Source organism: Molothrus aeneus, chromosome 5, assembly GCF_037042795.1.
Source record: "Molothrus aeneus isolate 106 chromosome 5, BPBGC_Maene_1.0, whole genome shotgun sequence".
Classification (NCBI taxonomy): Eukaryota; Metazoa; Chordata; class Aves; order Passeriformes; family Icteridae; genus Molothrus; species Molothrus aeneus.
Genome location: NC_089650.1, coordinates 21,556,389 through 21,570,539, shown reverse-complemented (window position 1 = coordinate 21,570,539; position 14,151 = coordinate 21,556,389). Strand labels below are relative to the sequence as shown.

General features: G+C 44.8%; 1 protein-coding gene across 3 annotated transcripts in view; it reads left to right on the top strand.

The window, feature by feature from the left end:
• The first annotated feature begins 8,478 nt into the window (after positions 1–8,478).
• The window catches only part of TCF20 (transcription factor 20), a 129,198-nt gene continuing 123,525 nt past the window's right edge, over positions 8,479–14,151 (top strand). For all 3 annotated transcript variants that reach the window (XM_066549652.1, XM_066549651.1, XM_066549649.1), the window contains exon 1: positions 8,479–8,583. The gene's annotated coding sequence lies outside the window, so the exon portion shown is untranslated. The remainder of the gene's footprint in view (positions 8,584–14,151) is intronic.

Here is a 14,151-nt window from a genome sequence, read left to right as displayed (position 1 = left end):
CAAAGTAAGCAGTGGTGTGAAAAATGCACTGCCTGCCTTCTTCTAAAGGAGGTGCTGTGTTAGGACTAGGATCCTTTGCCCTCATCACCAGACATGAGCCTTTGGTCCTGAGAGTGCATTGCTACAAAGAGTGTTGGTGACACTGAAGTCATCTATTCCCTTTAAATGGACTCCTTCATAATGCTTTACAGCAAATCCTTATTTAAGAAGGCAGAAACCAGGGTGCACTTGAGAGGTTTGTTGATTTGATCTTTTTCTGCAGAGGACAAGCTCTTGCATGGGTACTGGTTTGTCATACGAAACAGTGCAAACTATATTTTGCCTTTATCTGCAGACAAGACCTTACTGTGGTGGATAATGCCAGTGAAACGTATCCAAAGTGTTCTCCTTCATCACTTCTGTCTTCTCTTCTTTAGCCTTCTCAGGGGTCTCTACTGCAAATCATCTCTAAATACCCAGCTAGGGCTGGTTCTTTATCAAGGGAAGTGCTTGACTGAACAGCACCCAAGAAAAATGGTTACCATGACTCTGGTTTGCACTGCTGTCCTACCCAGCAGTGCCTACAGGTGTGCGAGTCTGGGCCAGGGGCAGGGGTCTCTAGTTCCAGCTGGGCTGTCTCTTGGGAAGACTTGGTGTTCTTTCAGCCCTTGGCCATGCCATATGATGACCCCGTGAGACAGGGATTTAGGGAAGGCAGTGAGTGAAGCCACCAGATGGTGCCCTAGGTCCTCTCTGCTCTCTTTCCTGTCCCCTGCCCCCGCCAGCTTCCCTGGTAACCCTCAGACCACAGACTCCCCGGGGGTGGGCAGCTACAGCCTCGCAGAAGATCCCCAGCCAGGAGTGTCTGCTGCCCCTGGGGCTGGTGACTCTGACACTCCTCAAAGGTCTGCATCTTGGCCCAAGTGCCACCAGCACATGTGAAGAGATGGGGACAGGACAGGCTCCCCTTTTTTGCATCCATGACATCTGGAGCAATTGCTTCATCAGGTACCAATGTCTTGGCACAAGGCTGCCCATGCAAGGGACGGGAGAGTAGCTGCTGACACCATCGCTGGGTCAGAGTGGCATCTGAATTGCAAAATTAGACAGATGTTGGGGTTTGCTTGGAATTTCCACCACTTTCTTTCACCATTTGGAAATGGCATCTTATCTTGGGTTTGGGAAAATTTACTGTGTGTCTGTGGTGAAAAAAAATCATTTGCACCACATGCTGCTTCTCTTCTTTACTATGTCAAGAAACTGATGAAGGGTCAGATATTGCTCTTTCTGTGTTTTGGGATTCTGTGGTGGTCAAGATGTGCAATGCACAGTGAATTATCATTGAGAGTTTATAAAGAAAAAAGGAGCAGCTCAGAGAGCACCAATGATCTCCAAGAGAAGAATGAGAATCTTCAGTGTCTTCTCTTGCTTAATTCTTGGGCAAGCCAGGCTCCACTTACCGTGAGGGATGAAATGTTTTTCTTTCTTAATGATAAAGTAGAAATGCAGATCACTATTAGTAACTAGTATGTCACTAGGTCCTTCACTATTAATAACTAGGCCTGTAAACTGCTGGAATGTGTTGTGAGGTGTGGATCTTCAATGTTCACAGCATCTGTGCATCACAGAGCTGCCACTATGCAGCTGCCGGGGGACAAAGTACAATGGTGCCCTGACAGTACCAGGCAGGTTCCTGTGGGAAGTGACATGGAGAAGCTGATTCTCAGGGAAGGACTGTTTCAGCAGGAGGGGAGGGCTCCTGTTCCAGGAGGAAATCTTTCTCACTAGCTGATGAACCTCTCCTAGAGCTCCTCTTTTCCTTCAGCTTTTTGAAATATGTGGGTTGTGTTGTATCACTCTGGGCCACATGAAGATTTGGATATACAGCTGGTAGGGCCAGGCAGGTCAGCCACCCTGCTTTAAAGAGTTAGAACGTAATTATCCAAATTGGAACAGGGTGAACATGAAAAAGCTAACATATGGGCTTCTTCAAAACGTTATGTCTTTTAATAACCTGTCAGGGCCTCTGGTTTCTATCCCATCTGAAAGATTCATCTGCCTACAATTTTGTGCAATGATATCTGAGCACTTCCAGGGGTAATAATTGTATCCAAAATACCTGTGACACAGTGGGCTTCCCTCTCTTGTGAGAGAATTAGTGCTGTAATGCCCATAATGGTGCTTTTGGCACTGACAAGTACTATTAACATCAGAGGTTTCAGAAGTTCTTGCAAGGCTCAGTATGTCATTTCAGCTTCATGCATGGAAAAAATGGAGACTCAGGAGCTTAAATGACTTTTCCAAGACTACAGAGCATCAGAGGTGAAGTTTGGAGCAGAATTCAGGTTTGTGTGTTCTTAATTCTATCAGGTTGTCCAGGAAGAAGCCAGTAACTGGGTAAGTAAGAGCTACTGAGCTACTTATAGTTTAGGGGAAAATGAAGTTTCTTCCTGAGTCACCAGCACTGGGTTGTGCTGCACTTTGCTTTTCATTTTTGATTTCTCAGACCTGCATCTGCCAAGCTGAGGTAGCAAAGCTGCAGAAGAAGTTACTCCTCTCTTTTACAGAGGCATCCATCATTTTGACAATAAGGAAAGCGCATCAGATCCAAATTACCACGGAAAGTCCAAATATGTACGCCATAACATAATTCTCCAAATAAATGTTTACAGAGGGAATGTGCTGAGTGAATGTGCTTATCCAACCCATGAAGTCTTTCTGATTGCTGAAGGAGTTCCTGAGCTCATGGAGAGGAAAGCAAATGACTGGAGCTGAGTTGCAAAGGCTCTCTCCACTCCCAAGGAAGGAGGCAGGAAAGTCCCTACCATCGCAACAATTACATGCTGGAGAAGGAGGTGTGAGGAGAGGTGATAATGCTGATAGTTATGTGAATGGAAATGCTTGCCATTCTTTTTAATGTTTAAAGGAAACCACAGTTTTGAAGTGATGTAATTCCTGCTCATTTCGGTTGTTTATTCAAGCAGTGCAGTGCAATCCTGTGCTGGCACATGGGGGAGAGAAAGCAAAACTTCATCTTGGCTCTCTTGGGATTTCTTTACACTTTCAGACTCATTCAGGTAAAGGCAGGGTGTGAATCTGAAGTATGCAGCTCTTCAGCATGGCCCTCTGTACAGGCTGGCCCTTTGCTAAGAAATGTGCAGAACGCAGATGGGGGTTTTGAAGGAACCACTTTAATAGAAGGAATTGTAACTGTTCTCCCCATAAGATTTAAGATCTTGCTGTCCATAAAAATCAGGTTAGCTATTTTGGGTTCTTGCAGAGCTAAAAGGAATGCAGCATCTCCCATTTCCAGTCATGATAAGTCACTAGATAGCAATTCTTAATTGCTTGATTAATCTTGAATTTTCAGAGCTGACAGTGCCTGTCCGAGCATTTAGACAAGAGCTACATTTAAAAGAAAGGAGAAAATGCTTCTTTTTTCTTGTTTTTTTCCTTTTCCTTAAGAATGGTCTGCAAGGTAAGAGCATGAAATTACAGAGATTTGTAACATATGTTGTCCTGAGAAAGATAGACCATTAAGCAGAGTGCAAACGAAGTAGTCATAGGTTTGTGATAAGCTGGGGGGGTGATGAATTAATTTTAGCATATGCTTCAGCAATTCCTTACAAGATTTTGTCAAATATTAGTACATTTTTGCTGTATATTTGTGTGTTAGGCCATGTTTTTTATTTACATAAATAAGCAGAAATGTTTGCTTCATGAAGATCATGACATTTCTATGTAGAGAAAGACAATTTAAGGTCAACACTTATGGGGGACTATACCTTTGTGTGCTTTGTGTATGGATGAACTGATAATGATCACTGCACATGCCTCCCTAAAGGGAGGTGTTAAAAAAATATAGACCAAATTAAAAAGACATTCAGACTCCCTACAGAACATTTATAAAATTGTTTGGGCTTTTTTTTTCCCCTGTTTTTTCTTCCTCCCAGCAATGAGTGTGTGGCACATCTGGGCTTAGCAGTGACATGGTGTATCAGCCCTTGCTTTGAAGCAACATATTAAACTGTCAGGTCTCCTTTTCTGTATAACAGGCAGGCTAGAAAATATGATGGCACAATGTGATGGAAAGGTGCTATGGGTGCAAGCTTTCCTATGTTACATCTTTTACATCCTATCTTGGTTTCATCCCTCTAACTATGGAATATTAAAGATTGTTTTCATTCTAATTAAGTACTGTATCTGCCACAGACCTTGGAAGAGGTTAGTGCTGTCCAGGACATCTACTCAAAGGTCTGTGTAATCCAAATGAATGTATATTAAAACATCACTGCCGGTTTTTGCAGATGGTGAGCCAATGACATCTCAAGGAAGTCATAGTGATAAAAGGGAAAAATTCTGACAATAGACCTTCCTGCCCACATCCCCTCTGAATACAAGACTGTCTATGGTTACCCACATGGTTATTTTGGTCTACAAGTGCCTCCAGCAATGGTGTGGAGAAGGGAGATTTCCACATACTGGGCTGGCACCTATTGCTCTGCAGATGTGCCAGTCTGTGAGCAGTTAAATGGTCCCAAAGCCATATTGTCCTCATGTAATCCTTTTCTGCAGTCAGGGTTTCTTTAGTGTTTTCTTGTGTGCTTTGCTCCGTAGTCTTGTGTGAATCAGGTGATGGGAGCTCCTGTGGGATGCTGTCTTGCAGTCTTGTAGATTAATGTTTCCTTTACTTAATTTACTTTATATTTATACCATTTATACTCACTCAGACAACCCTAAACATTGTCTTGCTCCCTGGTGCTTCTGCACCCCTGAAGTTCTCACCTGCAATTCCCATGATGCTCTTCACAGTTGTTATTTGGCCAACCTACACATGCTGTAATCCCTTCCATCTTTTTATGTTCCTGTTGTTTTATTTCCCTCCAAGTTGTTGACATGTAGCTAGCACTGCGTTGTCCAGAACTAAACATGTCTTCGAGCTGCGGTCTCACTACTATATTAAAAAATGGGACTATTGCCTGTATCTGTGAGAAGAGGTCTCTGCCTTTACAACCCCAAATTAAATTAACTGCATGATTTTTGCTGCCATATCACATTGCAAAAACATATTAAATCTGCTGTCTACTGTCTCCCTGAGGTCTTCTGGCATTTCTGCTTTCAGTGCTTGAGCACAGATGATTCCTCTCTTCACCTCAGTTTCTGTCTTTCAGTAGCTCGTATGTTGTACCTACTGCCTTTGTAGACACATGGGATCGTTCAGGGTTCCTCTTTGAGGAAAAGCAATGTGATTCTTTACACATAAGTAAATTAAATTCCCTCTCTTTTTTTAGCATGAAATAATCTGTCTCCACCATTTCCCTTCCAGGCTGTCCTATGATAATCTGCCTCAGTGCAATTAAAAGGCATGTTACTCTTTTTGGTTTCCAGATTTTCCTATTTATAACCGTATAGAGCGCTGGCCTGTATGTTAATAATCTGCCACAATCTGTTTGAACGTCGCATACTGAGGATCACAGGTTGAAACTCTTTTTCTGGAGAAAGGAAAATGCTGTTCTTGCCTTAGGAAGTTTCTGTCCCAAATGTCAAGAATATGGATTAGCTTTTCTTTGGTGGGGAATGACATAGTAAAATGTTGCTTTGTGCGGGAGACTGTTTCTATGGGTGGCACCACAGTCTGAAATTAGCTTCCTTGGGAAATAAGTCTGTCTGTCACAGAAACTGCCATTGTCTTCATTTTCTGTGGTATAAACACAGAGCAACATGAGTAGAGGAAAGGGGACGAAATCATCACAAAACCATAACTTGGCTTCATGCATCGTTTTCTTCCTGCGGAGAGAACAAAACAAACCCCAAAAACCAAAAAAAAAAACCAAAAAGCAATCCCTTCATATGACAGAAGGTAGTTAGATCAGCTAATGCAGTCCTAGAAGGTACTTGAATATTATGTTTATGAAAACAGTGTAAGTGATACAGAAGGGAATACATTTTATCATATTCTACTTCATAGATAAGAGAATATGGAAGAATCAGTTAAGGCAAAACATTAAAATGGTATAGCCATGATGGTCTAAAGATCCTAGGGAAGCAAGGTTTGTGGTGAAAGGTAATATCTTGTATTAGATCAACTGATAGAGCTAGAAAAAGCAAACAGCTATTGGGCTCAGGGTCTTTTTATCAGATCTGACAGAAAACAGCAATATTCAAGCTAGCTACAGGTTAGATGCAATTGCTCTTAATTTAATCTAATTATATTAATCAATTGGACCACTTGAGAAAAAAAAGAAAAAAAAGGAGCACCTATGAAGAGGAAAGGGGTGTAAACATCAGTGACTGGCAGGCTGGTGGTTTTCTCATGGACCTCAAGCGAAAAAGGGCTGTTTGTGCTGGTGACAAAGGAGAGGTCAGCAGGGAGGCTGTAACAGGCTAGGCAGGCAACATCTCCCTTAAATCCATAGCTTTAGTATCAAGGGATTATAAGTTTTAATGCCAAGCTTTAGCTTTTGGGAAGGTTTTGGTCTCCTTTGGGGTAAGGATTGAGGTGTTCATGTTGTTGCTGTCTGACAAATACTCTCCTAATGTCCTTTGCTGACTGACTATATGTGCTTATTATAAGACAGTAATTATTTAGTTTCATTCACATGGTTTCTGTGGGGTATCTCATGTGCTGGATAAAGTGATGAACTGCAGAGATTTGGGACAAGTACATGCAAGAACAAAGAATTTCGGCAGATTTGCTATGGGAGGAAGGGCATTGATTATGCTGTCTGTGAGGTGGTACTGACATATTTCATATTTGATGCTCCAGTGGTATCTGGTTCTATTTCTTATGTTTGCATCTGTGGATTTGCTGCCTGTAATGAGTTGCAAAAGGGAGAGCCTGAAGGTTAGCAGGAGAGATATGTGGGAAAAAAACACCCTTTCAGAGCCAGTAGTTTAAGAGATTATTTTATGAGTGGATTTTAGCATGGAGTATTATCATCAGCAGGAGCACATGGTTGCAGGGGAGAATGCTACAGCAGAGACTAAAATAAAAAGCAGAAAAACAGATTGACAGAGAGCTAATGTGGTTAGAGACTTTGCCAATCCCTGCTAATTTTGGTAGCATTAGACAAACACCAAATAAACCTTGATTCCTTGAAAAGTTATTTTCCAAAATTGCTGTTGTTGCTACCGTATCTTTATTGTAGTAAATTTGTATCTATTTTATGGACGAGTGACCTTCCTGTATAAAGCAGATCACCGGTGTTCCCCTCAGAGCAGGTGTAACAGTATCTGCAGGACTGACTGAATCTCACAGCCTTTTGTTGTGCTGTGCATGGCTGCTGATCTTATTGCATCTGCTTTATAGAGCAAATTTGATGGTCTGTAGGTTCTCGTGTATGTGCTGGCTTTTGGGGTGCCATTTTTAATGTCAGCTGTGGTGTCTAGGAAGGTGCTTCCCATGGAATAGCAATATTGGCATGGCAGGGAAGCTGCTCATTGAATTGGTGGTTGTGTTTGATGAGGGAATCTGAGATTTTCTGAGCTGTCTGCAGTTTTGATAGAAATCTCACCCATGTTTCCTCTACAAGGCCTGGCTTGGTGGTGCTTGTTTTTCAGTCTTGGATTGTGAAGAAAATGGCATATTGGGGTTTTAAAGACCTGCAGGAAGGTAATCTCTCTCTGCCCCCTACTTAGAGTTTGGCAGAAAAAAGGAGATGATTAAATGCTCTCTGGAGAAGAAAGCTGGATGCTTGCTGCATGATGGAGCAGACACGAACATTTCAAATGGTTCAAAACCAAAAATACTGAATGTATTAAAAAAAAAAAATCCTTTGAGAGCTGTTAAATATGAAGACCCCAGCTATTGGTAAGTCCCTGGTCACAGGGTCATGGTCATGATCATGGTCATAGTCTTCTGGGGCAGTGCCATGGTCTGTTTCTTGTAGCCAATTCCTAGGGTTTGTCTGTTCAGCAATCTCAAAGGCAGGATGCTGATCTGATCCAGTACTGCTATTTCTCAGATCTCTTCTCGAGAACACGAGGGGTTTTCCTCTCTTTTGTTGCGAGCCTCAACTAGAAAGCACATAATTACGTTTTTATTTACTATCCTGACTGCAGCGGCAGGCCCGGGCCTGTGCATCAAGGCCCCAAGCGCAGCGCCAGCAGCCTCAGGAGGGGAACAAACCCCCTGCTCGGGGCTCCGTGTTACCCCTCCCGGAGCGGGGCTCTGGCGCGGGGGCAGGACGGCCCTCAGGGCAGCGCCCGCCCGGCCCCTCCGCTTCCCGCTCCAGACAGGCAGCGCTGCGCTGCGCTCCGCTCCGCTGCCAGAGCCCTCCTCGCCCTCCTCCGCACCCGGCCCCGCCGCCGAGCCCGCCCCGCCGCCGGCTCCTCCTCCCCCGCCGCTCCGCCAGCAGCCCGTCGGGCCTGAGACCCGCTCCCGGCTGCGGGGCCTGCGCTCAGCGCCGGCGGAGGGCGGGCAGGGGAGAGCAGCGAGGAGGGGCAGCGGAGACCAAGACCGCCGCGTCACATGAGCTGACAGGACCCGTTCCCGTTCCCCTCCGCGCAACAAAGGCTCGGCAGCTCCTGTGCCCGCCGCGGGACGGGGCGGGGCGGAGCGGGACGGGGCTGCCATGGGACCCTGAGGGCCGCCGGCCCGCACAGGTAAGCGGCGGTGAGGGGACGTGTGTGTGGGACCCCGGCGTGCGCGGCGTTTGCTGGGGGTGTAATTTGCTTTCCACACCCTCCCTCCCCCGGCTCCCTCCGCCGCCTTCCCTCGTGTGAAGGGCGGGCAGGGGTTCAGGCAGCCGGGCAGTCCTCGCGCGTGGGGGTCTGTCCGTCTCCTAAGTCTCCGGTCACTTCATGTTATTTCATTTTTTACGGCAGTCAAACAGTTAAAACCGTGGGGGTTTGTGCGTTGCCACCCCCCTCCTTCCCCTCTCCTTACCCATCTCCCTCCCCTCCCCCCTTTATAGACCTCCACGTCGTGACCTTTCTGGCTGTTAAGGATAATATTAAGGTGATCTTTATTTTTGTTAAAGCGCTGTCCTGCCTACGAGCGGCCTTTCCCAGGGCAGGTCGCTACTGGGGCGGCAGGCAGCCCCCCGCCCCCGGGACTTGCCCACTGGGACAGCGGCTGCAAGTTGTTGACAGCGGCGGGCGCGCACGTGTGCCACATGCTCTTCGAGCCGCCGAGGTTCAGGGATGGAAACTCCCGCTGGGAGCCCGGGCAGCCGCACCGCCGGGGGAAAAACACCCCAGCAAGGCTGGCAGCTGCAGCCTCTGCTTGTTTGGGAAGCCTTCTACCCGGCTGGTGGGGCTTGAAGTGGTCCCGGGGGCGTAGATGTCAGGCAGAGTTTGTGGGTGGCTGAAGGCGGTCCTGGGGATGTTTGCTGGAGGTGCAGGAGGGGCTTGCAGGGAGCTGGCACCGTGGCACGGGTGATGGGAATGAGGAGCTGTGGACAGCCTGGGCAGGGTTCTTGGCCCCTCTATTGTGTGTGTGGTTCAGTGTGATGCTGCTGAAGGGAACAGTGTGAGGGATGGTGTGGGGGTTTTTTGTCTGGTTTTGTTGTTAAGTGGGATTTTTTTTGTTGTTGTTGTGGTTTTTGTTGTTGTTGTTTGTTTTAAAAAATTTTTTTTTGGCTTGTGACCCAGTATGCTGTGATATGAAAGTAATCTCTTCTGGGCATGGTTAGCATCTTCCTTCATATGCCAAGTGACCACTGGCTTGAGTTTTAATGGAGGCACCCCTAAACCCTGGCTCTGTCCAACTGGGAGTGTCCCTGGGAAGGAGTCTTCCTCTGTGTGGTTATCTTGGCTTGTGTGGATGGAGAAGAAAAGGCAGTTCCCTTTCAAAGGGAGATGCTTGGCCAGCCTTTGTAATTGTGTTAAATCTCTTCAAGTCAACATTAAATGTAAGTAGAACTATGAAGTGAGGAGACACAAGCCACCTGCTGTACTCTATGTGCCAGGTGCCCTTTGGGGCAGAAACAGTTTCTGGCAAAGCTGTTTGCATTTGGGTAGTATTGCAGGACTGTGGTTCAAGCAGTAGGAAACTGTTGGCATGCCAGGGAAGGTGCTGGGCAGTGAGGAAGCCAAGGGTGTGTAGCATCTTCCAGTGCAGCTGATGTGTCCTGAGGTGTTTCACAGCTCCTCTCGCTGCAGGGTTTGGTAAGAAATGGGGTGCATGAGCAAAGAAGTTGGGCAGATACAGCTGTTAGCCTTGACTGTTGAGAAACTATGAATTAGCCCACATGTGCTGCCCCCACCCTAGCATTTTTAAGGAATTGGTGTCCTTCAGGGTGAACCAGACTTGCAAGTTTATGCCTATCTTCATGCAGACTTGGACCTGGAGTTTATTTTTAATGGAAGCCAAACATCTTAAGCAGTGTGACTTTAGTTAAAGCAGCAAATGTTCCAAAACTGGGAAAAACCGTGAAAGCAGAGAATACTAATTTTAATTGTGCATTTTTCCACAACTCCCTCTTTTCCCAAGATTTCTGTCCCAATTCTCCTCACTTTGTGGGTGTTTCTTGGTCATAGTGGAAAACAGAAGGTAACTTCTCAATAGCTGCTCAAGTTGGGCTGCTGAGGGTTGAGAATGTGACTGGTTTTTAATGTAACCATCTAGCTGTGTCACAAGGGTCTGATCTGAGACCCTGAGAGTTTGTTTCATGGGGGTCATTAACTGCTGTGGAAGACCAAATGATTGTGGCTGGTAACTTGTGTCTGCATGGAATAGGAGAAAAGGTTGGCTTTTTCTCTAGCATGGATGGGAGGTTTGAAGTGAAAGTTAGTTCATCTGTCCCTTCCCTTTAAAAGAATGTACAGCACATTTTTGAAACTGAGTCATCAGGTACAGTTTACTTCAAGTATTTTAAGCTGTTACGGATTTGATGCTCTTTGGCCACATGCTTACTGGAAGTTGTTAGACAGTCTTGCTCAGATTTGCCCTGGCTGGGCTCAAAAATGTGATGAGGGGGTTTCCTTGCTGCAGCCCTTTTAGATCTAAGCAGAGCAGAAGTATCTTAAAAGGGGTGGAATATTTTGATGTCCTGTGCTCCAGACAAACTGGGAAGGGAGCGCGCAAGGCTCTTGTCCACCACCCAAGCGTGGATGTGCTGTCAGCCTCCCACTGATAAACCAGAGTTACTTTCTGACTCTCTCTGAGCTGTGCTTCTTGAGAGGTGTAGCACAGGATTGGGCACACAGTGTGTGGAGGACAAATTCCCTCCAAAGTCACTTTGTCATGGAAGTCATAACAAGGATGCACAGATTCAGGAATGATTATTAGTGTCTGATGACCTGACCAGCATTGTGTGATGACACTGAATAATAGCTAAAAGGTTTTATGTCCCATAAACTTGGTTCTAGCTTCAGGGTAAACTGCAAGGCTTTTGAAAATGTCTGATGACTCTCTGGTAACTTCAAATAGGTGCAAGCATTAGTTGCTTGAAACAAGTCCTTAAAAATAAGAACAGATGCAGGCTATAGGTAGGAAAGTGAAAGAAGAGCTAATTGCTATTTTTCAGTGTATTTTTCAAATCACGTTCAATCCTGCATATATGATTCTGTGGGTGACCCAGCAGCTCCAGCAGTTTATTCATTTATTTAAAACAGCTTTGTAGTTCACCTTGAAAACCACTTCCTGCCATATGGTTATATTATTTCCCTATGCCACATTTTTTGCTAATTATCAAGACCATTTGCTTTAAAATAGGTGTTTTTAATTTCACAGCCTTGTCTGCCTCTCCTGCTTGATCCTGCCCTGGAGTCAAGAGGCCGTGTCTGTTCATTCTCCATGGCAACAGGCTGTGATTTACTTATTTCAATTTAATTAAAAAGCAGATATCAAATTCTAGGCATTTTATATGTTTCTTATATTAGAAAAATATCAGTGGATCAGTCTCCACAACAGATCTACCAGTCTCAAAAGTAAAATTTTTGACCTAAGCCACTGGTTTCTTTCTCAGTCCACCCCTTTGGGAGAGTTTAGGAGAGGGGGGAGTGCTGTAACCTGTCCTCAGGTGAAGGAATTTGTATGCAGGCTGGAAATGAAGGCCTAAGTCCTAAATTAGGTTTTCAAGCTCTGTGATTGTACAAATACTAATTTGTGTTAGTCAGGGATAAGGAAACAGGGGCAATGATGGGCAGTTGCTGGCTAAAGAGGAGATTAGGGTCAAGAAAGGACCTTGGGGATGGATGGAGGAGCATGCTGAATTTACTAACTTATAGGTGTTAGGTTTGGTAGAAAATGGATGGAGTGGAAACAGTGTAATTAACTGCCAAAATTAACACTCCTTTTTGCCTTCAGTACCAGCACACCAATTCTTAATAGGATTATTTTCCCTTGAAGGGCCTGTTGAGATGACTCAGCCTTTGGAGTACCTGCATGCTAGTGGTGGTTGCTTCCTAGGAGAAGCTGTGCCTGCTGAATTGTATAACTAGACTCAGGTGCTGTTTCTGAGCTCTGATAATGTGTGGAAGAAGACAAGTTGGCTGTGCATTTTTATGAAGCCTTAAGGAGCAGTTATCATCAGAAGCGTGCCTGCACAAAACTGCACCTTTGGATTTTTTTTTCCCCCTTTAGTGTTGCTACTCCCAGTGCTTTTTCACAGTCATGGCTGGCAGCTGTAACAACAGACACTGGTTCTTGCTGCTCCTAGCCCTGGCAAAGCCCATGAGGCTGTCAGATAACACTGGACTCTCTCCTGGCTTGCTTATCTGTATTGATTAAAATGATGTCCAGAGTTTCTAGCAGCAGATTCCTGGTGACCATGCACCAGCTGGTAAGAGAGCCTCTCTGAGTCCTGAGGTGAGCAGTCAGGCAATGTTTACTGGTAAAGCCAGCATGTTTGGTCTGTGAGCAGTATATCTGAAATCTCATAATGCTCTTCCTAATAATAACAGAATAAACCCAAGCAAAACCTCAAAGCAAGCTTTTGTTTGTTACTGTGTTTAAGCAGATACATTCAAAGAATTTATATCCAACTGACAACATTCTTAATCCTTTATTACTAGTTTTACTAGAGTACAGTCATGATCTGTATTCTTTAAGAGTGCATCTGTTCCTCTTGCTTATCCAGCTTTGAAGTAGACCTTGCTGATATTAATTTCTCTATAGCCTGTAACCTCATCTATAAAATGAAGGGAATACTTCATACAGGCAGCTGTGAAGTTACATTTATTGTCTGTAAATTGCTTCTAGTAATTGAGCAGAGGTGGAGGAGAGAAATAAAGACAGTGGAGTTAATATGGGCTTGGTTGTTTTTTTTTTTAATAAAGGAAAAGCATAATTTTTGTTCATCTGATGATGTATAAGCTAATGGGAAAAGAAAAATTCACCCTGAAACTAACTGTTAAGTTCGTAATGAAAACAGACATTTCTTTACCATAGTGATGAAGGCAGCCATCTTGTTTGATAATAACAAAGTCCAATTTAGAAATAGGGAAAATTATTATTGGAAATCCTGCAGTACCTCTTGTATTTCTGTCTAGTTTGGATCTGCTCAGTTTTAGTGTTGTTTTTCATCTGCATGGCTGCCTTCATAAATGCTCCTGGTGTGGACACCAGGTAAAACTAGGCAAATAGGTACAACTACCTGGTTTAAGAGTCTTAGCAAACACCTCTATTGCAGGCTTTTCAGCTAGGCCACTTGTTTTGTGCTGACCAGTATACTTGTTGGATGAAACTGCAGTTTCATGTGTCTTAGGATGGATTTTCTTGCTGTGGCTGACCCAATCTAACCACTTGCTCCTCCTAAGAGGGGTGATCGTGCGTTGCTTCTGGCTCTGTGGCCACATTTCTTGCCTTGTGGATACAGCTTGTTCAGCTTTTGGAAAGCTGACTTGCCCAAAACCAAAAAAAAGTGAATTGTTTTCTCCTGGGACAGAGAGCTGAACCTGTTCACCAGGTTCAGGCTCGTATCAGAGCTGCCGCTGAGGAGGGGCGAGATTTGTTTTGCCAGCAGTGAAAGGTAAGGAATGAAAGAAAAGTGAAAATGGGCCCCCCCCTTTTTTTGGCAGCAGTGACCTATTAGCCTGGTTCAGTTGTAATGTGAAGCCTCACCCTCAGCTTTCATTTTCAGATCCCTCCCTTCCTCCCTGCACCTCTTCTGTCCCTCAGATATGCTCATGTGCCTCCAGATGCCGACTTCATTCCCAAGCAGTATTTTCAAAAGGGGAAAAAAAAGGAAAAGGTTGAGTTTCATTGCCTCTACAATTGGAGACATA